Here is a 23,356-nt window from a genome sequence, read left to right on the forward strand (position 1 = left end):
AAATCCACATTTTTGCTGTATTTGTGTGCTATTGCCTTCTTCTGAGATTATGAGTTTACACTAACTGATTAAAATTAAGCACACAATTGCAGAAGCTCCAGTTTTCCAATTGCTATTGTAAGGAAATCAATTGTGCTACATATATAGGGCAGCCCTGGAAGCAAGAGAGAGATTTGCATCTCCACTTGTGACTTTCTGAACATTGCACGATGAATGACGGTTTGGGGAATCACTCCCAGCTGGTTGCTTGCTTTCTTTTGAAAAGAGAAGGCGTGTTTGACACTGGTATCTCTGCAGCATTGCTGCAAAGCAATTCCAAGAAGCAAGATAAATTAATTTTTAAGAGATAGTACATTCTGTGTGACGCACAGAAGACAAGTCACATTTCAGCTTTAAATTAGCTTACAAAGCCTTTCTTTTAGTTATAATAAGTAAGATTTTAAACTGCATAAACAACAAATTAGGAGGAGGCTACAATCACTTCTTAAATGGTTTATAAAATTGCAAGTATGAGTTTGGCTTTTGGTTGTTTTGTCACATGTGTCATATGTGTGATGGGTCATTTCTGGTCATGCAAAGTAGGTACGAAATACTGCAACCTAACCCTGAACTCAAGGAAAGAAACAATTAGACAAAGTATAATGTGTGCAGTAAACCAAATAATCATATCAAAAATTATCACAGGGTTCATTCTTCCTAAAATACATGCTATTGGCTCAACAGTAATTTCAGATTGCTGATATGGCATAAACTTGATAACACTAAAAAAATCCCCCAGTGATAACACTAGAAAAATCCCCCGGTGTTCTGTACAGGATATCCAATTGATTCTGTGTTTTCCGTCACTTGTTTCAATAGAGTGGCGTACTTTTGCACAGATAAGCAGCAGTTTCAGGTGTACAAACAGCAACACATCTGAAAGGAGCCTTATTCACAAAGGGGTAGCAGCCAGTATGCACTGGACTAGGTCAATATATCCTTTCCAAGTTACCTTCTTATTCAAGAGTTTTGGTTACATCCTGAGACTATCACAAAGGAAAGAGGGACAGATTCCAAAGTCTTTCAGGACCTGAGTTTAAGGAACACAGTCAACCCATACACTGTTTGATGTTCATATAATAAAAACTTGGAGTGCATGACAGAAACTCACTCTCCAAAAAATCAACAAGAGATCTTCAACTACAATGCCAAGAATGTGAAATTCATGCTTTGCTTATCTGTAGCTACAGAGAGTGTTTAAGTGAATTAAAGCAACTGCCCAGAAGCCAGCTGTGTGCATGTTTTTATCCCTAAAACAGCTACTGCATTTGACTATGCCACTAAGAGAGAAAGAGTCTCCTCCTCTCCCATTGGCCACTATATTAAGTATTTCACTGTAATTGCTGCACAGCACTTGGCAGTGGCAGGCATGGTAACAGTTAGCATTAAGAAAAGTAGAAACTGTTTTCACAGTTGCGTGTCTCACAGTCTCTCCCGTGTGTGAAACCCCATTTGGTGCAGACACCTACAGCACGGACAACTGCGGATTGTGACCAACAAACGTGCTCAGCAGAGAGGGTGTCTGTGGGAGCACAGACAGTATAGAAGTTAATTAACAAGGCAGTAAGAAAATATGTAAGTATGATGATTACTGAAATCACTACTTATTTATTTCGTGCTTCAGAGCTCAGTGTTTCACTAATAAAAATAAATAACTTTGAGGGACTGTTTTCATTTAAACACGTATGCCTTAGTGCATGACAAATAACGTGTCTGTATTCATGTTTAGATAGATTTTTCCTTGCACCTTCATCTGTAGGGAAGGAATGAGTCAGAGTAGCCAGCATATAGCTCTATCTGTACCTGTCTATTCCCAAAATATCACAACAAATATTTAAGGATCTTTTCAACCAACAGAAGTAAAGGTCAGGGTCATAGCAAAGGGCAGTTTGTGGAGGAGGAGATTAGCATTTCTCTAAGTGATTTCTTCTTCCATCTACTTTTTTATGTCCTCTATAAACAGTCCTCTCTAATTTCAAACACATTTTTTGAATTCTGCAGAGAAGTTGGTTCTAAAAAGGTATCATCCAAAACAAATGTTTTTCTTGGCTCATTCATCAGCTATCCTCTCATTTCTAGCATAGATATGGGTGGGAGAAGGCATATGTGTGTGTGTATACACAAATATCGGTGTAGCCTCAATTTAGCATTCTGTACCCACACACTATTTATGCAAAGGTATTGATGGGAGAGCTTTGTTACTAAGATTTTTTTTCTTGTTTCTATTTCATGGAAAAATAATTATTTAATAGATTGATTAGATTAGCATTTATCTTTTTTATCTGACTAGTAGGCTAATGCCAAAAGAAAGTTCCAGGTGCTCAGCTCTTTTACAAAACAGATCTTTATTTTGCATATCCAAACACAGGGCAGCTCTCCAGCATCCCACACACACTGGATTCTCCTCTTCTAAGCATTTTTAAACTGTGTGCTAGGTCATCTCTGAACTCATACAGACTGCATCCCCTTTTCATTTATTTTTAAAGACTGCCTTTAGATCAGAGCTTGGTAAACAGCTCTGTGGAAGGGTGACCCCTCCACTGCCATCCTCTGCCTTGTCACCATGCAGCAATAACCAGCAGCTTCTAAAATAAAATGAAATGCAGTGTTTCTTAAAGACTGTGACATAGAGAGCTCATTTCATTTCTGATTTGGCAAGCAGTTTTCCAGGTTTCAGATGAAATTCCTCAGTAAATAGTTTTCTCTCTCAATGCGTGGCCAAAAAGCGTTAAAGAACTCGATTTCTAATAGCCTTTCAGTTCAGGTCCTCACCTACCATTTTGCAAAATGAAGACAGACATGGAAAATAGAACCAGTGATCTGACAGCGACTCGTAGGCTTCTCATACAGGTATAATTTATTCCCACTCAAGCTGCTGCCACCAGCTGCATTCAGCCCCATCCCTGCCTGGTTTCGTGCACGCAGGCACAGCTGCTGACAGACACAACGTGAGAGACTGGAGGAGTCAGGAATGCTGAAGAAGAGAACACTCCAGAAGCACCAGTCCCAGCCCAGCACTGGCTGTCAGCACTCTTGGAGCAGCAATAATCCATCCACCCCACAGGCACAGCTCATGGTGGGGCTGCCCCCCAAACTCATCAGTGACAGCACCTGTGCCTTTTCCTTGACCCAGGAATGCCAACAATGCCCTACCTGCTCAACTTTCTGAGGGCTCTTGGGGAATGTTTCCTTCAAGCTTCCCTCAGTTTTTAGGCCTGGACTGCCTTCAACAACTGATCAGTACTATGCCCACAGAAAGCTCCAAATAGAACAGCTGAGGCACAGCCCAAGGGTGCAAGAAGGTTTTTCTCCGCACCTTGGACTGCACGTATGACAAAGTGCATAAACATGCTGAAACAGTGCCTAAGCTAGAGAAAAAAAAAGAGTAGACTATTTCAGCTTAAAATTAGGACAATAAGAGTAGCTTGGGAATTTGGTCCTGATTTTAGGCAAAAAGGTAAGAATTCAGGACTTTCTCTCACCATGTGCTTTTTGGAGAGAACAGGGAGGGCAACTATAAAGAGGTAGAAGTCAGTCCTGGAAGTGAGTTTCTGTGTTGTTTGGCTGACTTTCAAAGGATCTGATCATTTTATACTGTATGTATTAAACTGTTCTGTTAATGATGTGTTAAGGCAGTCATGGATTTACTGGAGGTTCTAGGCAGATCAAGGCTACATCTTCCCACTGGGCACACAAAATCTTGGACAGACATCATTTAGCTATCATTTCAATCAAGGAAAACATAGTAAGTGCTTTCTAGAGCTGAATGAATTATTAACATCAATTGTCCTTTTGTTGAACATAATTTCTGCTAGAAGGATGACTCCAGGAACTTTTCATTGCAAATTTTCCATAGCTTTTTCTGGTTGCCTTGGTGCATACTTATACTACTCTCTGTGGCCTGGAGATACAGTCAGAGGCATTTTGAATCACATAAGTTCAGGAGTGGCCTTTGTGGGTGTGGTTTTAGCCCACTGGAAAAATAAAGGCTGAAACCTACTTGTTAGCCACAAATTTTGCTGTTCCATTGAAAGAGGATGGGTTTGAGCTTTTGAGCCTGCATCACCATTAATAATTTACTGAAGACAACAATCCTGTATCATCCATCGAACAATTTAGGGAAAAAAAAAAGCAGTAAATTATCTGCAAAGGTGAAAGGACAGATCACAGGTTACCGAAGATCTCCTGTTGTTAGAGATTTACATGGATACACAGAATGAAAAGGCAAAATGGATTCCACTTTTTGGTCAAGTTCTTGAAAATTGTGAAGATGGTTAGCTTAATTCTATGCTCAAGCATGACATCTGTTTATGCTAGTTGTTAGATTAGTAGGATTTTTTACTATTTACCTTGAAATATTAAGAAACACATTCTTAGTATCAAGAAAATCTTTTTATTGAGAGCAGGACACCAGTACATATGGAAAGGCAGGTTTCTTATGTGCATAGTTGCACACTGGCATTTGGGAGAACTGTGTCCTTGTCCCAGTTGTATCACTGCTGTACTGGGTAACCATGGAGAAGTCATTCCCTTGTCTTCTACCACAGCTTCCCCCTCAGAAAAGTATGAATAACAACGTCAGGCTTCTTTGGAAAGAACTTTGAAATCTATGGGTGGAGAGCATTGTGTAAGAACAGGGTATTAGGGGCAATTTATTTTTGTCTTGTTGAGCCGTGTAGATACTGGTCTAAGCTCCCTTACAGCAGTGACCAAACAAACACTACACTCTTGGCAGTTAAAGTGCTTCTCTTGTGTTCACTACCCAAACTCTTGTTTCAATTCTGCAGCTGAAAGGTAGAAGATCCATCACAAATTCTGGCCCCTTCTAGAGCTGGGCCTGTCTTCATCAGTCTTGCGTACCCCAGTGCCCAACCTCCACTATCTTGGGTGCTTCCTTTCTCATTCCCACACTCCATTATGTGACATAATGTCTCTCTAGATCCATTCCTTGTTGTTTCACCTGGGCAGTGATCCCCACTGGACTACCTGCACTGTGCCAGCCAAGGTAAAAACCTCTTCCTCCCACTTCCCATTTCCTCACTCTCACTGAGGGATGCCACAGTCTGGTAAAAAAAAAAAAAGAGAAAAAAAAAATAAAATAAATACCTAAGTATCAATGCATTTTGTTGTCTGGAAGCACAGCATCTGATAAGGATGTGCATGACTGTAAGCTGCTGACAGCCAATTGGATGAACGCTGGTTTGCACAGATCTCCAAGCAAACGCTCACTCAGTAAAACTTGGTTCCCCACCCCATGAGGAAAGGTTTTCAAAATAAGGAGCACTCTTCAATATAGTAAAGTTCAAAAGCATCACCAAATTAGAAGGGATGACAGGATGGTTTGCTTATTTGACCATTGTTACGAGAATTTGAGTGGAGGAGAGGAGACCAGCCACCCCAAAGACAATGGCTTTAACCATGTGAGCAATTTGCAATGTCAGGATGAAGCTAGTCTAGTTTACCTGAAAAATAATTTAAATAATGCCCAGGATGAAGCCTTGAAATTACCACAAAAAATACTTTGGTGCTCAAAACCTATGAAACAATTAGTCACAGTTTCATTAGTTTTTTTCCCTAAAGTTTGGTCTTCCTTTTAAACTACTACCATTCATACAATACAGCTTAGTCACCACCAATTGAAAATTAATTATAGGTCTGATCTAAAAATTAAATCTTCCATCCTGTCTGTATTAATTCCCAAGGCAATTTCTTTCACTTCTTTTCACCTGAATCTGTTTTCAGCCCTACATCACACTGCCTTCAGAACTGTCATTTTACTAACACAGTATTTACATTATTTTGATTTATATACAACATCACAACAGAGTCATTCTTGGTGGTAGGTCTGTGCAGCCCTCCTCCCTATTTTTTTAAAATCAAAACAATCCTTTACCATAGCAACTTTTCTTGGCTACCTCCTCATTCAAATAACTTGTGAGCAGCAAACACTTGATCAGACACACTGTCTCTGTGCCAAGTGGAAAGGCCACTCCTCTTTGGAACAGTGAGTGCAACCCCAAAGTTACAGGATGAAGCTGTTGCAGGTCTCTCAGAAAGCTCGTATTCTTTTGAAAATTACTGAACATTAAAAGTTGGTTGTGCCAAAAGTTTCGGAACTTAGAAGTAACTCAAGGGAGCAACTCCTCCCTAAGCCCTTTAATTTATCATAGGAAAGGAAGAGCCATAAAAGTTAACAAATTTTTCATAAAATCGGTAAAGAAAAAAAGGGTTCAACTCAAGAAAGTATCACACAAGGAACAAAAGGTGCCAAAAGTCATGCTGAACCAACTTCTTCCAACAATACTTTAGTTACTGTCAGCTTGAAATTAGATTTTTAAGTATATGTGAAAGCAAGAGCCCATTCATTTTAATAATGGTTGTTATTTTACCTATCTAATCATAACTTTCACAACTGCACTTTATGTAAAAATATCACAATATTATATTTTCCTTCAATAGTTTTCTGTATAAACTTCCTTGTGACTTAAGGCTATATCTATAAATACATAAATAATTCTAACATTCACACTTATGTTTCCATACTGCTAAATTTTATCAAAGTTAAAATGCAAGGAAAGGGGCTTTGATTGTTGTTGAAAGATTTGAAAATTATTGAGAATTATTAATTGTATTTATACTATCACCATAAGAAATAGGACTGAGAGTCTTAGTCAGCCATCCCATACTTCCAAATCAGCACATTTTAAATTGTTTTCATTTATTTTTATACTAAAAAGCTAAAATTTTCCTATTTATTTTTGGTCAGAAATGCCATCATTAGTCTCTGATTGCAAACCAGCAACTTAAAGAAAAAAATTTACTTGTCACTAGTAAAGTTGAATGAAGTTAAGAAATATTCAAGAATGTAACATTTCAATGTAGCCAAAAGCCTGTGGAGATTATTAAAAGTGAGCAGTTTTGTAGAGGAAGTAGCTATTATGTGAGCATAATAAACAATGCCACCACATAAATATAGAATCCCATAAATTGCATGGCTGTAAAAAGTGGTAGAGTTTTTTAATTGGTATAATCTTAGTGATGGCCCACATTTCCTATTTTTCCTGAAAATTACCAAAGTTTTCTAATTCTTCCAAGGTTCAGCTTGTATTCCTGTTGCCAGGGATTTGCATGCACAGATAAGTGCTGCAGCCGTGGTACAGATACAGTCACAGGATATGGAGCAGTCATGCTCGTTTTTAGAGTAAGCTAGCTCTTACTGCTCAGGTCTACAGCTGGAGTATTTGTTCTCTCCAAAGCCATGCAAAACAACAGTAGATTCGCCTCCACTTCTGAAATGAGCCTTCCTGTCTATGCTCTTTTTTATCATTTACCAGGGCATCTCTCCTTAGTCCTTTCCCTTACTAAGTCACAGACTTTTCTCTTTCCATCTCTTCGTTACCTCAGCTGGCAACTTCAGTTGTTCCATGAAACTTGTCAGGCGCTTCATGGTGTGTCTTCCCAATGCCTTGAAATGCAGCTAATACTGACTGTTCCCCTGGTCCAGGAAAGCTTCTGTTTTCACCTTTACTTCCACTACTCAGACCCCCACCAACATGTGACAAAAAGTGCTTCTTCAGGGCTTTTCCAAAAATTCTCCAGGCGTCACTCTTCAGCTTAATTTTCCTACCATAAATATGATGTATATTGGTTAGATTTTTTTCTTCTATGTAGCCCATGTAGCCCCCTCTGCCACTCCATTTGTATTGCTAATGTAGGGCTGCTTATCCACTCTTCTTTGGCAGCCTGCATTCTCCTATTCCTGAAATAGATTTCTCCTCTTTTCTCCTGTCCAGGGAAAACCTGCTAATTGCACAGAGGTTAACCAAACTAGAATCAAGTGTTTTGTTAATGATATCATTAACTGGTAATCATGACCAATATCAGTAACAAAATAAATAAACCATTAATATTATATACCATGAAATGCTCATAAATTCCCATAAGTTTCTGAATTGCTTTCTACAAGTAATCCCAAGAAGAACTATTACCCTGTACACACAACTAAGTACACATTGATGCATATGCACATACAGGGGAGTGTGGATCACAAGCTCTCCTCTCCTGGGAGTCCAGATACTTGCAGGCACTTCCAGAGGGAGATGTGGATGTTGTCACTTCATGAGGAACCATGCTATACCCTACAATCCACAATGCACCACCTGCACCTGCTGAAAAACCATCCCAGAACAGTGCACACACACATGCTGAGCCATCAGGCTCTCAGCTGGGTGCAGGCTAAAAACCAAGTTAGTGAAACCACTATTTAAACTTTCACAATAGTATGGACCTTATTTTGACTATTTTTAATTCAGCATTGATAATGCACAAATTATTACAACAAACTCGGATGCTTAGGCTATCATGTCATGGATGCGTCCTCTGCAGCCTACAGAAGTGACCTTGTCTGATTTTTCCTCAATTCAGTTTTGCTTTTTCCCTGAAAAATATGAGAGCTGCAGGGACAATGGCAACAGCCAATTTGGATAGCTGCAAAAAGAGAAAGAGGTTTCAATCTAAAACCCCAAAACTCCGTGTAAAGACCCAAATCTGTCAAATCTGAAACTTGTTAGAAGAATATAGTGCTTGTCAACATTTTTGTGAACTGTTCCAAAATGTGAATGCTAACTGATTCATTTCAAACTGTTTTAGACATTCCAAGGTTGTTTGGAGTTGTTTTTCTCAGAATGACAACAGAGTTTTTGGAATGAAGCCTGATATATTTTTCATAGGCTGAGAAATTAACTAATTCAGTGAGAGCTTGCTTTGTTTTTGGCAAACCTTATTGTTTTTGCATTCTCTGTCCCTTCTTTAGTTTGTGTGTATTTTTCGTTTCAAACAACCAGTAATATAAAGGCATTTGAACTCTGTGTCATGGAAGCGGTTACATTTTATCAATGCCTTTCAATCCCCCAATTTTATCTTCGTTCCAGCCTCTTCTCTGACCTGAAATATTCTGCATCCTCACATATCAGTACTTTTCATAAAAATCAAAGACTTATACTTCAGGGGGGGGAAAAAGCATCTGTATTTTCTCTTTCCTGTCTGACTTTCTTTTGAGAAAAAAATATCAGCTTAAATTCTAATTAAGACAGAATTTTATAAGTAAATATGATATGCCTTTCAGAAGCCAAAACTTGTTTGGTAAGCAGCAATTGATTCCCAACTTTAATACCAGAAGATGCTTTAAACCACTAATACTGTTACCAGAAGATTATTTGTGAATCTATTAAAAAAGACCTAAAATTAGGTTCATACGGAAAACAGGAAAATAATTAGGTATATAATATTCACGGGGACTTAGCTGCAGCACCTCCTGGCTGAAATATTTGCATTATATTTCTGTACCTTGCTGATTCACAATTTAATTTCAAGCTCCAGAAGAAAGCTTATCTTCTGTCCTGTATCTTATTTCCTCTATGTGATGTCCTAAATTGCACTTAAAGCCTTGCTTCAGAATTTTTCTAAAGAAAGTTACTTCATTTGTTTTGGCACTTTCTCATTGCAATTTTTCCAGTTGTCTTCTTGCTTTTGTTAATATTTTTTAAAAACATGACTCAAAAGGATTCCATCATGTATTGCAGACGGCAAATAGAGATCATATCCTATCAAATGAACACTTCTGCTGATAGAGAGAAGCTATGAATGATCCTGATTTCTTTGAAAATTTGGCTGCATCAGACCTAAAAAAATCAAAATTCATTAGCTCTCCCCATGACAAATGCATGTGAAAGATGGTGCTGTTGAATGAACTAGGTTTCTTTCTTTGGCTATTGTGAGCTATTTTTTCCTGCACATCTACTTAGAGCTCAGTAGTTCAGATTTAACTCAGTGCCAGTGTTCTTTTGTTTTATTACATGCCATCATTACATGGAAATGATAAGATATTTTTTCCCTCTGCTATCATTCTCATTGTTCACAATAATCACTTCCTTTACACTGAAATTACCATTTCTCCAGATGCCTTCGAGCCATTCTACAGGCAGTGGGTACCCCACTGCAGTAGGGCAGACAGGCCAGTCACTGCCCCTGCAAGAGTTGACAGACCTGCAGTCTTCGTGCACACACAGAAGGGCCCTGCACTGCCAGCTCCTGGCTGCTGAAAAGGGATATCCTGGGAACCTTCAACTTTCTGAGAAGCAGCATTGTTTACCTGAACATGATCGCTAGGAGTCAAAGAAAGGGTGAAAAATAACAAGCTGCAAAGCTGATCAGAATGCGTGAACCTAAGATTCAAGAGAAGTCCTTTCTTCAGAGTTTTAGTCTTTCTTTTCTCACAGTACAGTTCCTGGACCCTTCTCTCTCCTTAGTTTCAGCCCATATAAGAGATATGCAAACATTACATTTCTCAGCAGCAGACCCTGGCTCATTCTTCTATTGACTCCTATCAATGCCCACCACTACCTCCTACATATTCACAGGAAATCCTCTGTTTTCCTCTGTTTATGCTCCCTGTTGTCCCACTGAGCCATGACAATTACACTTAGACCAAGAAAGGCCTCTAAGATAATCTCCCAGACATGGTGTCTGATCTAGTATCTGATCTCCTAGTCTCATTGAATGGGAAGATTTTACTCACCATCTATTCACCAGCATGTTCACTGTTCCAACTGGTACAAATATTTGAAAGGCAGAAAATCTGGCAAAGATCTTTCAAAATTCTTCCCATAACACAACCTCCTTTCACTTGATAGATCAAGAAGAGACGCTTTACACATTCAATATTACAAGTATGTTTGTGGAGTCTGTTTATAGTCTTATTGCAGTGCAAAGAAAAACAGATGAGAACATAATTGAATAGAGAGTTGAAAAGCACCACAGATTAATGTGAAATGATAAGAACTAAACAATTCAGCTTCTGTAATAGTAAACATGTTTATCCCATTAAAATTCTTAGAAAGAATTAACACAATGATAGATAAGAGCAAACTGATGGATACAATTAATTTGTTCTTTACAAAGACTTTTGAAAACCAAATCTCCTATAAGTGGCTCTTAAGAATATTTGGAAATCATTTGAGAGGGCATCTACAGCAGAGTCCAAATTCAAATCTTCCCTGCTTTTTGTGGTTTGGGTTACAATGTGGAGCTGCCTCAGAATGCACAAGAAGGTTTTCTTCCAGACAGATCTAAATCAGAAGATGCAGGCATAAACCAGACCTGTGACACTTCAAATGCTACTGTGTACTTAAACTCCAGACTGTATCAGAAGAAATCTAGCTGAGTAAAAACTCCCAAAAATGCATGAGGCATGTACATAAGGGACTCCAAATTGCTTTGGTCTACAGACTTGCACAGCCTGAGATGTTCTGCTGGCTGATGCAGACCTAGTCTTTCACATTCGTCCTGTGAAAGCTACTATATCAACTTGTTATCCCAAGCTAGGATGTCCCTTTTGAGGTAGTAAAAAATCAGCCTCATGTGACAAATCATCTGTCTTTTGGATGATAAAACTAAATCCCTCAAAGCAACTTACTATACAGGGAGAACTGACTGTCTCAGGGAATTTACTGTACAAAAGTTGGTGGTAGGAAAAGACTAAGCGGGGGTCAGCACACCAGTGGAGTGATAAGACTTAAAAGGCAGCTAATAGTCACTGGGGGAGATAGTGGGGCTGGAAGAATTTGGAGAGACCCTGAGGTATGAGAGTCAAACTGAGATGGAGCAGTGGACCTTTCCAGAGGTGTCTGTAAAACAGGAATTTAGTAATGCTTGTCGTTTGGCAAACTCTCACCCCTTTCTCAGCCACGGAACAGAGGAGGAGGAAGAGGAGGAGGGGAAGGAGGCAGGAATTTGCTGTTTATGCAGCAAGTTCTCCTTTTACAAACAGTCCTTGTGCCCTTTGGCATAGGCAAAGCTGTTGGCTCTGCTACTGCTGGCTACTTACTACTCTGCCTGAGCAGCAAGTTGGCCCTGTCTGTCTTGAAGGAGATACCCAAAGAGCAAGGGTCTTCTCTGGTACACCAGCTTACAAGCTGTTTTTCCAGCTTTCCTGACTGAGACAGGCTCCAACAGTGCCTGTAATGGCTCCCCTGCCTGCAGCCATATCCTCAACAGCCTATAGTTCTAACACTTGGACAAGGCTAATTGCAAGCGTCAGAGATGACAAGTGTCCTGAGATAGCTCACTGCAATCAGATCATATCTAGCAGCTAGTCTAAATGAGAGAGGCTGAGAAAAATGTATGCAAGGTCAACAAGCACACCAAGTGCCTTTGATACCAAGAATTTCCAAAAGTTCTCTAATTGTTATCCTTTGCATTTCTTTGGCATTTAAATCTACATACTTAAAATATATTTCTCTTTAGTCATTCTCAGCAAAAAAAAAAAAAAAAGCCCACGTTCTCAAGACTGTAGTCTTACCTTGAACATTTCCCTGGTATTTTGATGCTCTTTGGGTGTCATTTATCCGGCAATGCATCCTGACCAGCAATCTAAAAAGAGAATTCCAGGTAGTGTTTACACTGGTGCTTTCCTGCAGCTCTCTCTTTCCCCTCTGATACAGCTTCTCTGTGTGCAGCATCAAATTACCATGTTGTTTTTCTACTGCCATACTGTATTGCAGCCACATGAACTCACTACCGACATTTAGGCCTGCTTCAATATTCCCTCAGAAGTCCATATTAATAATAATAATCATCATACTTTTCAATATTAATTCTCCATAAAGGATTTCAATAACTGCCTACGTGTGCTTTGGATCTCAGCCTCGTGACTCTGTGATTATTCATAGAAAATATTTTACATAAACTCAGTATACTGTATCCCTGCTTAGAGAGAGACAGCAGTTGAAAGAGATCTATGAAAAACAAGAAAATTAACTTGTTTTGATAAGACTAATCAAGAAGTTTGGCTGAATGTCCTACATCATAATCTTTGGCACATCTCCTCGAGTTTGGGATCCTTTGACATCAGTTATTTTTTGTTTACTGAATATCTTGATAAACCAAGGTTTATTTCCCGCAGTAGTTATTTCAGTAGGGTTGCTTCAGTGAAAACAAAGGTAGAACTTCCACCTAGTGTGCTGAGTTAGGTTCCCACATGCTCTTTCTCTCTCTTGCTTCCTCTCTATTTTTAATGTCTCCTCTTGCTGCCTTTTCACTGAAGAAGCATAGCGAATTGCAAGATAGGTTGCTTGCATCTGAAAAAGCAAATCTGGCTGCTCTCCAAGATTTCTCATTTTCACTTACCTGGAACATTGCTTTAAGCAGGAACCACATGTATTTACTGGTAGGCAACCCAATAATTTCATTCTCCACAGGAATTTTGGGATGCATACATTAATGGTATAACCATGGGGAAAGAAGTTATTCTGAATGAGAAACCTAGTGTTTACAAAACCAGAGTTTGATACTTCAGAGTGGAATTTGGTTTCATTCCCCAGCATGTTAAATCATAACTAGGCATGTGTGATTTAATATAGCAGAGAGATTTCCTGATTTGTTTTTAATTGCCAGTATACACAGACTGCATTTTCAGCATGAGTTATTTTTATTTGAGATGAAAGAAAATGGGAGCAATAACAAAGTCTTCATGAGAAAATACTTTTCTGTAGCATATCATATTGACTCTGCCTTGCAAAATGTGGATTTCAAGATGTCACAATGCCCAGAAAAGGAAAGCAACTGCCTAAGGTCCCAGATCAAGAAAAGAGTCAAGCACAGTCTAAATTTAATGGTACTTAAATAGTGGTTTTTTTAAACACATAACTCAAAGTCTTCCTAAATCAGGATGTTTTTTTATCTATACATATGTATATAGTACATATATTTATTAATTACTGTTCATTGTAATGGATTTAGGAAGTGTAACATATACCCAACATGGTTGCCGTGATATGTTTAAACCTAAGTTTTATTCTGCATATGGCTTACGGCTGAAGGTAGCTTGTTAGGAAGGGAATTGGCATTTGTCCATTCTCAGCCCTTCATCTGTATTAAAAGATTCACATCCTACTGTAACATTTTCATTTACAACCCCTTCAGGCCAATAAAAAGCATAATCATTTTCCTCCCCAGTAACTGCATGGACATCAGCTTTAATTTCAGAACACTTTTCTCTTCCTAAACCTTTTTCTCTCATAACAGCTGGTCAATATATTTCTTCATTATGCCCCTTTGTCCAAAAACAGCCATGGCATGCTCCCAGTAATATACCTTCTTGACAACACCTTTGTCCTAATTGTTTCATCCTTTGTAATTTTATTCACATCCTACTGATGGATGCAGAATGTCTGGGAGGCATCTATTATAGATTCTATTTCCTCCAACATATTTATCCAGTTCCTGTGCAAAATACATGCTATCTGTAACAAATCATAAAGTCTAGAAAACCTTTGATTAAAGTTGCCGGTATGGTGGACTTTGATACAGAGTTTGTATTTGCAAATAAAATTCTGCTTAATTTTCCTCTGAGCTTTTTCAAATCTATGTACAAAAGCCCTGTTTACCCATTTGATCCTGGGAGATAAGCAGCAGTTCTAACATGCTTTAGTGAATGTCTCTGAAATTGTTTCAAAACAATTGTGGACTGTTATCAAACAATTTCTTCAGATAATCCAGAAACAATCAATAAACTCCATGAGTTTTTGATATTCTGGCCAGTCAACAAAGCTATGTGCTGGAACGAGTACCAGCTATAGCTACCTACATGACTGATTATTAATCTCTGTGAAATCTAGATAATTCCTGTCTCATTTATGCATCCTGTGACAAAGTGAAGGATTTCAATCCTGTTCATTTTCTGACACTTTACCATCTAGAGGCATGATTACAGTTACAAACTGCATTCTCAGGAAGCAGCATATTTTCTGAGGCTACTCTATCAGAAGCCTACTTATTCAAAGTAATTCTGCATACTAACCCATGGCATTCTGTCAGCACCCTCTCCTCCATGCTTTAGGAGTACTTGAACTCTTCCAGTTCTGGACATAATAACTGGTATATTTGCTAAAATAAATATTATGCTGCTAGCAGGTTGGGCATGTTAACACTGGATAGAACCTACTAATTATTGTCTTTGTTTTCAATGGCCTTTCTCCTTGCTCATGACAAATCAGAGATCATGTTTAAGTCAAAGAAGAAAAATAAAATTTCCATGAAAGTGCTAAAAGACTGTCCCATAGCTTAACCTAATGGGTCAAATACCCTCACTGGTGAAATCCCCAGCAGAGAACGAAGTAATCTTTTATAATTAAGAAAAAGATAACAAATTAATACAGGCCAAAATTATATTACCAGCAGCACTAGTAATTTTGGTTCTAGTTTTGCACAGCTCTTTAGGATGTACTTATTTTTTCTGTTTTCCTGAATCAGTCATAATTAAGATGTTCTTAATCATCTTTTTTAGTTACTGAAGGAAAATTATTTTAAGACCAAATCAACTGGAGATTGTGTCTAAAAAACTAATAAATATTATGAAATGAAGTGATTGGTTAAAAACATGCATCTGAACTTTAAATCATTTTAGAAACATGTTAATAGATAATTATTAAAATATTACAGTACCTACACCCCCCACCCTCTTCCCACCTTCCCCTCAGATTAGCCACCATTAGTGTAATTGGCTGATTTTCTAAATGCATCCCCCTTAGACCAATCTTAAGGCAGATGATCTGAAGCAGTAGAGTATCAATGTCTCTCCAACTAATTTCAAGGAAGGTTCTCCATAAACACAGAGCAGCACAGAGCAGCAGAAGTCAGTGGCTTCTGTACCAGAGACTGACAAATGCTAACTCTGTGGGGAGAGAAGGTGGCTGCTGCAGGGACTGACTAGGGAACTCTCAAGGACTCATGAAAGTAAGGACAAAAAGCACGGAGAGCCAGAGGAAGTATTTAGTTCAGGCAGGAAGCTGAGGTGGTCCTTGTAACCTGATTGTTACTGAAGCATCAGACTTCAGGCTGAAAGAGCTCTATGCAGCCTTTGCAGGCCTGATGAGTGTTGTGCTTTCTTCCTCTTCTGTGGCAGGGACAAGTTACATCTACTCCTCTTTGCTATGTATAAAGAAAATGTTGAGGAATGGTGTAAAAATCTCAGCGCAGTTATTTTGATTCTAGTGTTTATGATAGCTGAGCTCTGTCAGGGCCCTGGATGCTCCCAGTGATTCTGCAACCTGTTTCCTGCTCCACCTCTGGGGTTTGGCTGCCTGTACCTAAGGCCAGGTACATTTTGGCGCAGTGGTGTTGCTTTGGTCAGGCTATTGGGAAAGAGCTGTGAGAGGCCTCCATGGGGTCTCATTCCTCACCTTGTAAGATACCTTCAGGCTTAGACCCTTGCTTCTAGCTGCTGCTTCAGAGGTATTTGTTTTATGAATATTTGTGCCTAGATCCCAAAATCCACTTTTTAAAATTGAAGACAATTAAAATATCCAATAGATCCTTTTACCTGCTTTTAAGACAAACCTCAAGATGCAGTAGCTAGATTAAGAACAATCAGACTGAGGGCTCATCTCCACATGAAAGGAGAATTTCTTGACCTCTAGCTAGTGGTTAACCCAAATCCCTCCAAATGAAATTCAAAGCATTTCTGTCAGTAGAGAAAGGTGTGGCAAGACATAAGGCCAGACACCATACCTCTTGGAGTCATGAGAGAGAAAGGAGACCATAAAAACAAGAATTTCTCAGGTTTGCTTTCTGGATTTGTTTTATTCAAATTATTCAAAACATAAGTCAATATACATTTTTGTTCATTATTAGGATATTAGAAGAGTGGTAGACAAAAACATAGACATAATACCTGTTTGTGTAACAGCCCAGTCAGAGCTGAGTAGCTACCTCTCAACATGCACACTCATCTCACCCCCATTTTCCACCTCTTTGATCCCTGAAAATATTTACTTTACACTGAAAGCCAAAACCTCGTTCTATCCAACTAAAGTAACAGTTGCATAAACTTCTGAAAAACAGCTCCTAAGTCTTTCTTTACCAAAAAAAAAACCTCACAAAAAAACCCAATCATCCACCCAAAAAATTAAAAAAATCCCAACTTGATCTATTTGGTAAGAATTATTCTCTATAAACTTTTTGTCTTTGTTTATGGATCTGTTCCTGTCTGGAAATATAGGTTACATCTGCTTCCCTGGTTATAAAGGGCTTCTGTGTGATGAATCATTCCCACATATGAGATGTATCAAAAGATTGGCTTAACACTTTGGATGAGCAGCTACAAGTTTGGGTCTGACTGGGACTTTCTCAACACTTTATAATTTGGCCTGTGTTGTAATTTTTGTAGTTTGAAAGTATATTTTTTGAACTACTGCAGAGAAAAGGAACAGAAAAAAGAAAAAAGCAATCACTTAAGTATGTACAATGGTATATTTAAGGCAGTAAACTGGCTCCAAATAACTAAGAGTAAAATGAGGGTGCTCAGTGCAGTCTGAGCATAAATGCCCATGTGCATTGAAATCTCTTAGGCCCAGGTGCCTGAAAACAAGACTGTGCTAGCTCAGTTAGCAAAAAAATTAAAAAATTAAAAAATTCTTGAAACGGCTGAGAGCCTCTATATTTTGCAGCAGACAAAAAGGAAAATAAACCAAAAATGTATCAGAAAACATAGAGGAGAATTGGCACAAGGGGTGGTTATTTTTGGTGGCTACAACAGAATTCTCACTACCAATCTACACTTCGAGTTTAATAACATAAATATAAAGCGTTCGTGCAGTTTCATCTGCCATGTACACCATGTGGCTGTGCTGTCAATTTTGTCTACGGAAGGGATTAGACCGGGACGCCTCCACAAGCAGCAGTGATCTCTCACTCACAAAAAGCAGCATGTAGCTTACTATCAATAGTCAGGCAAACCATGTTTTACCCCTATTTATCACAGCATGGTTCAGCCAGGAGTTGCAGGTTTCAACAAAAAAATGAATAATTTCACCAGTAAGCAATACAAACTTGAGATGCCCTTCCCCGGTCCCAAAATATCTTGTTTTCCTGGATCACATCCACAGCCTGTATGTCAATGGTAGCTGTAGTCTAGCTGAAGTGACTCAGATTCAAAGCATGAAGCAGGGGGTTTAACACAGGAATTTATACCAAACCTACGATTACTTCATTTTCACATAAACTCGCGGCTTCTGCGTGTAGCTCGGAGCCAGCCTTGATCGCCTTGGCGGCACCGCGCTCCCCGGGACACACAGATTTTACAGCCAGGGCATTACCCCGTGCTTCGAGACACTTCGCTACGAGGAGCCCGGTAAAAACCCAGCGGGGCGGGTGGAAAAACCCCGCAGTTGGTGGCGGGCCGGGCAGGCGGGGCTCGGCCTCCCACCCAGCTAAACAAACGCTGATAAGGCGGCGCGGGCGGCGGCGCGGAGCTCGGAGCGGGGCCGCTCGCTCCCAAGGTCAGCTATTTAGGGACAATAACAGGAACACGCGGCCCGCTGGCCCGCCCGGCGCTGCCCGCCCGGCCCGCTCCGCCACCTGGCGGCACCGGCCCGGACCCGGACCCGGACCCGAACCCGAGCCCGAGCCCGGAGCAGTCGGGCCAGCTGCCATTTAGCGGGCGGCCCGGCCCCGCGCCCGCCTGCAGCCTGAGGGCTGGGCCCGCCGGGGCTCTCTGCCCTCAGGTGCCCTCAGCCCGGTGTCCCCACGGTTCTCCTGAGGGTCGCATGTCTTCTTTCTCGTGAAGAAATGGTGGGATTAGATGAATTTTCACAAGCACAGTACTTCCTTCAGATTGTCCTTCAAAGGAGATGGGCAGTCCAGTTAAATGCTGTGTACTCTTTATCGCAGTACATCTATTTTGGGGTTGGTTTGTGTCCCCCCCACGTGTCCCCATGCACACTGCGCCCTTACTCCTGTGAGAAATGTACGTCACTCCCATTGTATCCTTACTCCCATACTATCGTGGGGTGTACCTGGAGTTCCTCCTGCTCTGATGTCCCAGGAGCTATTTGTGCTTCCCTGGCCTGGGAACTCAAATCACAGGGGCTTGCTGTATTACCCCGAGTGTTTGTGGCAGGGGAAGCCCCTCGGTGATACTGAGTGAACATATTGCTCAAACTCAAATCTGAGTAATTCTTTATAACAAGAAAAACTTTGCATTTCCTGGTGAACAGGATAAGCAGAGTGTTTAAATACACTTGTTTCAAAGAACTCTGCTTAATCTTCTGAATAAATCATTTCAGAGAATAACAGCAGTAACTATTCATTTTAGTATTAAAATAGCAAGAATGTATTTTAAACCAACTATTTTTTCTGTCCCAGGAAATGGCCTGCCTACCTCCTTTTTTAAATACTATTTTTATTCTCCTGATGGCCTGGATTCAGGATGGAGTTAATATTTTTCTCCATGACGCAGTAGGCGGAACATGCTGAAACTTTATGAACCCAGAAGCGTATTCTCTATGATAAACAAAAACAAACTAAAAAAAAATCTTTCAAGAACTCTGTAACTCATATGGCTTTTACCATCTGGCACACAGTCCTGACATACTGTAAATCCTTGCAAGTGGTATCTCCTTTACAGACCCTAATACATAAAACCCATATGCCAGTGGCTTGTAGAGGCCACCCCCTCAAGATGCAGTCATCATATTGGAGTGGTATGAGATCTTCTATGAAGCCAAAGCTTTTATGGTATTTCAGAAGGTTAAAAAATAATCCATCGTCTCCAAACCACAACAGTATGGACATTGATATGAGGTAACTCTCAGTCATGATGCCTTTCTTTAGAAATGTCACCAATCACACTCAACACAGAGCTGGGAGTTGAACAAAGGCAAAACCAGAGAAGGGGATTGAATGTTGAGTGCTCTAAAGATAATTCCAGGGTTATCTCTGGAAAAAATTAAAACAACTCACATTGAGACATTTAGTAATACAAGATACCAAGGTTACATTTGATGAATACCAACCCTAATGACAAATATACTCTGTGTAAATCTGAGCTCCATGACTTTTGGCAAGGATATTTGCCAGCAGCTCAAAAGTCCTGGCACAGAATATCCACATGCCCATAAATTTCTGCAGGCACAAATACATCTGTTAAATCATTCCTTCATGCTTCCCTTGTCCTAGGTGTTGTCACCAAACTGTCATAGGCCATCCCTGACCTCCCCTGCCCAAAGGGACTGGACACCTGAGAGGCATCAGAGTAGGTTCCCTGGAGCAGTATGTCTTCTTCCACAGAAATGACACTGAAAAGCAGAAGTCCCTTAAAAAGTTAGATTACTCTGAATGAGGGCTGTCCTCCTGGACTACTACTAGATTTTGATGCCAGAAGGCACAATCAGGTCTAACCCTATGAATATAATAGATCCAGCTCATCATCTCTCTATACTCAGGATCTTTTTGGTCTGCTAAAATGAGGCTAATGAAAATAAGGAATGTCTGCATCTTGCCAAGACCCTGTTTGCTTTCTGTGAAGAGCTGTCACAGTTTCTTATCTGAACTGGGCAAGCAGTTGAGCTATAGTAGGATAAACACAAATTATTTAATAATTTACTTCATACATGGAGACATTTTTCTCAAATGTTGTGGTCACACAGCAGCACTTTCTGATGGCATCACAGATGAAGGAACATCCTGCTAGATTACTGCTGCTGCTTCTGGATTATCCTAGAAGGTGGGTGTTGAGCAAGGGGACTTGTGTGCAAAACATCAGCCTACTGTCTGTCCATACACAGAGGGATACACAACTAAAGGAGCATGTTTAGGGAAATAAGAAAACAAGAATCCAGTCTTGAAAAACAGTGTTTCTTCTCTATCCATAGATACACATAAAACTTACAGTTAGTTACCTTTTTGTTCTTAGATAATTAGATAATTTGATCCCTCCCTTGTATAAATCTAAAACACTATCAGAATTCCTATCATAATAATACCAGGAGCAACTTCCATAGCCATTCATGGCCCCTTTCTTTGACTAGGGGCTGTACCAAGAGAAGTGAAAGAAAGCCACTTCTTTGTGTACCATCCAGTGACTTTTATCCCAAAGTGCATTCTCCGTCATTTGCAATTTTCAAGAAACTCTACCAATGTTTTTGCGTTGTTGTAATATTTTAATTGAAAGAATGAAGAAATTTTTAAATAGATAAAGAAATTTTTAATTTGATGAAACACTAACATTTGGTTGCAAATGTAATGCTACAGCAATAACAAAAGACTTAGAGTTTGGTTATGGTATATTATTTTTATATACTCAAATTAGTAATTGTTAATCTATTATAATAATTGATTTTTTTTTTACCATAGCAGCCACAACCTCTGTCATGGCTGAGATTTCTCTGTAATGAGTACTGTACCATAGGAGAAAGCAGGAAAAAATAACCCATTCCCCAAAGCCTTGAAATTTAAGGGTACATACAGCAAGTCCCTTGTAGTGCAGGGGTTAAAACGGGGAAGTTCAAGAAACAGTAAAGCCAGTTTGATAAGTTTGATGGATAGACAGCCTTTGACAGAATCTGGCTTCTTTCAGGAGGTTTGCAGAAAATGTCACCCAGGAGACTATTAAGGAAATGTTTACATGCAGATGACATGCTAACTTTGCGCAGGTTCACCCATGGCCTTCTCACTATATGAAAAGCAAACTCAGAAAGGCAGATCCAAAATGTTAACAGGTGGATGATAGATGCTAGAATCTTAACATGACAGGAAGCGAAGGCAAGATTTTAAATCTGATCTAAAGAGATGAGTGGGAGAAATGATACAGGAGAAAGCTTGAGTGGGAAGAGGACACTGCTCTGTATGGTTGAGGAACAGGGAGGCCACATGTTGATGCACCGGAACAGAGGAGTCTTTCAAAGAGAAGAGAGAGAAAACTAATCTTTGCAGCAGAATTGTCAATGAATCTCCTTCCTTTTGTCAACCTTAGAGGGGAAAAAAAAAGAAGTAAATATTAGTAAATGTTAAAAACTAGGATAGTTTTGAGATGTAGCAGGTGTCTCACAGGGTAAAAAGAAATGGCATATTTAGAGATGCTATAATGGAAATATTTGTGGGTTTAAGCACAGCACAGTTGCAGAGATATCAGAAATTATATCAGAGGCATGTGTGATGTTGAAGAAAATGGGGCTGCTTATTGTCTAGGAAAGACTTTCTGGGTAAGGATGGAGAATTACCTCTGAGCTTGAATATGAGAAGGTTTTAAGAGGTTTTGTTGGGAGCATGATAAGTGGAATCTCTTTTGCTATTAAGCATTGAACTATAAGTTCTGATAGAAATAGGAAAATATATATATCAATATAAGCCTTGACAGTAATATCTACCACTGATACAAAGAGCAGCACCAAGTAAAGTGAGTGATTGAAAACAGAGATTATAGTTGAGGAAGTGAGAGAAGGTAAATGTGATTCTGGAACCTCTGTTCAACAGATGTAGCAGAAACTATAGTGAAAAATGTTCTCTATGTCCCCTGTCATTAAGCAAGCAAGAAAAGTGAATAAAAGCCTGAGTCAGGCTGAAGTGAGGGAACCAAAGCCTGTTCATACCATAATTTTTAGACATCTTGTTGAAGATCAGTTTCATGATGAATTTAAGCTGACCTAAAACCAGCCTGACAGCCTGATGCTGAGATGCATGGTCCAGCTTTCACATTTCTGCTGCTTCTTTTCTACTACCAAGGTAGATCAATTTAAAGTTAACCCTGGAAGAATGTAATGAGTTTTAAGATATATTAGTGCATTGCCCTGATCTCCCTGAAGTCCCTGTAGCTACTGCAAGGGAGTGAGCAGAAACAATCAGTTCTGGGTGGGATGGAGAGAGAAAAGATAGGACTGCTCTTTTCCAGGGCAACAGTTTTAGATCAGCTTCAAAACAGCGATATCAAAGTTAAAGCTGGTGTCAAATTTAGGTGCTGTAAATGATGATTAGGAGTACCCAGGCTTTGTACATTTCTCTCCTCTCTTCAACAGCTTAACAGTAAAGGAAAACAAACATACTATATAAAAGACAAATGATAAAAGACACATTCCAAGACACATTCCATAAATGACTACATTTTTCATTTGAGTACTTACATTCCACAGAAATGCATACTTATATTACAATAATTAGGTGAGTCTGATTGTTGGGGATTCCAAGGCTGTAGCAAATTTTCACTTTTGAAGAATTTGTCTATCCTTACTGTATTTGTGGATTTAGCAAAATACAGTATCTTAGTCTGAACGATTGAATTTGTTTCTGTATCATAAAATATTTAAGACGTTCTTCATATCTTCTGTATTCTGGCTTTTGTTTCATCATTGGTGTTTTTACCTATAAATAGCTTTGAGCTTGTGCCCAGTACAGTGATCAGGCAAAAAAAAAAGAGAGAAAAACAAATGAACAACAACAACAAAAAAGTGTGTCAGGGTATTGTTGCAAAAACTCAACAATTATTCAA

General features: G+C 39.4%; 1 long non-coding RNA gene across 2 annotated transcripts in view; it reads right to left on the reverse strand.

Moving 5' to 3' along the window:
- LOC116993767 overlaps positions 1-23,356 on the reverse strand; it is a 68,086-nt gene that overhangs the window by 16,228 nt on the left and 28,502 nt on the right. The window contains exon 1 of one of the 2 annotated variants that reach the window (XR_004417356.1): positions 12,398-12,465. The exons of the other annotated variant lie outside the window; for it this stretch is intronic. This is a non-coding gene — a long non-coding RNA (uncharacterized LOC116993767). Of the gene's footprint in view, positions 1-12,397; positions 12,466-23,356 lie in introns of those variants that run through there. 2 annotated transcript variants of the gene reach the window in all.

This window comes from Catharus ustulatus, chromosome 3, assembly GCF_009819885.2.
Source record: "Catharus ustulatus isolate bCatUst1 chromosome 3, bCatUst1.pri.v2, whole genome shotgun sequence".
Lineage (NCBI taxonomy): Eukaryota > Metazoa > Chordata > Aves > Passeriformes > Turdidae > Catharus > Catharus ustulatus.